Source organism: Barbus barbus (genome assembly GCF_936440315.1).
Source record: "Barbus barbus genome assembly, chromosome: 16".
NCBI classification, from domain to species: domain Eukaryota; kingdom Metazoa; phylum Chordata; class Actinopteri; order Cypriniformes; family Cyprinidae; genus Barbus; species Barbus barbus.
This window is the reverse complement of record NC_136744.1, coordinates 11,571,478-11,573,148: the sequence shown is the minus strand read 5'-3', so window position 1 is coordinate 11,573,148 and position 1,671 is coordinate 11,571,478.

Genomic DNA, 1,671 nt, shown 5'->3' with positions numbered 1-1,671 from the left:
ATTCAATTGGTTTAATGCCTTTTCACTCCCTGCTGCATTATTCACCTGTTACCACTGACAGCATTTTATCAGATCCAACCTATCTTCTCTGTAGTAATGATTAAATTAATTAGTTTGATTTTTAATTTAAGTCTAACTTCTACTTCATAAGGTTGCATAATATGAATATAAGTGTAACTTGAATTTAAATCCAGTAGCCAGTGCACGGAGAACACAGATTTACAGGTTGTTGTTTTTTTAAACCATCAGAAACGCAGCTTTTACTCAAGTTCAAAGACAATGAAAATAGGACTGTATACACAATAGGGAGAGAACAGATTTCTGACGTTTTAAAGCACACTTAAACTGAACTAGTGAGATGAAATGGTACAGAAGTCCAGTTAGACTGCACTGTGCTGTGTTTTAGTTTTTTGTGTTTTTTTAGGAGCTATTTTTAAGAAAGAAAAGGTATGTTATATTGCTATGCAGGCACAGTTCCCTGCCTTTCTTAAGAGATTGAGACTGCAATGTTGCATTAGAGGCTGCAGAAAGGTATTTGGAGCACTTGACAGTTATAATTATTATTAATATTATTACCATTTTGAAAATGGCTTGCTCTCTTGACTTTATATATGGTTTGTTTCATAACTTGACTTATGGATCTGGTATAAGGTTTAAATGTAATATTTATAGATGCAAGGCTTGGGGTACTATATAACATTGATTAAAAATTTGCTAAATTTGCCAGACCACTTGGTGGCGCTATAGTCTTAGACAATAAAAGTAATCACAATCAACATGTACCTATTTGTAACACTGAAATGCTATTCATCAAGTCAAACCCAGTGCGCTGCATCAGTTGAATGCTAATGTTATTTATATTCTCACACCAGTTAAGAGTAATATGTGCTTTTATATGAGTAGATCATACACTTTCAGAAAAAAGTACAAAAGTTGTAACTGGGGTGGTACCTTTTAAAAAGGTGCTAATGTGTACAATTTAGATAATAGGCACACTTGAAGAACTAATGTATAGCTTCAAAGCACTAATAAGCACCTTTTAGGAGTAAATAAGGTACAAAGGTGTAAAAATAAGTACCACTTCATTGACGGCTTTTGTACCTTTTTTTTCTGAGAGTGTACTGACAACAGACTGTCACAAGTATTCAAATAAACACTACCACTGCAGAAAAGAGTCAGCTTATAATAAATGTCTTAAATTCAAACAGACGGACACCCAGACTAAAAAATGACTTGAAATTATGCCGTCTACAATTATAACCTGTGAGGACTTGAAGTGGGCTGAATAGCTGGAGGGAGAGTCACAGTAAATCATGCTGCCATGTGGGCTGGTAAGAGGACACTGCTCTGTGTAAGAGGGCTTCTTGTTTGTGCTGACACGAGTTCAACGGCTCTTCTCTGGCCGGCCACTGCGGGAGTTTTTATTTTAGATGTGTAGCATGGTGATAGAGTACATATGATGTATATATTGTATGTTGTTTGGAGTCACTTTATAGACAGCAGTGCTGAGAGCAATCTAAAAACATTAATGGTGCATGCTTTATGTTAAGTAATAGTCAAGGGACTCTCTCACTCTTCCTTTTTTGTACTCATAGAAATATGTGAGGAGACATAAAGAACTCGCTTAAGCTACAGACTCTGCTCATTGACAACACACTATTGCTTTATGTA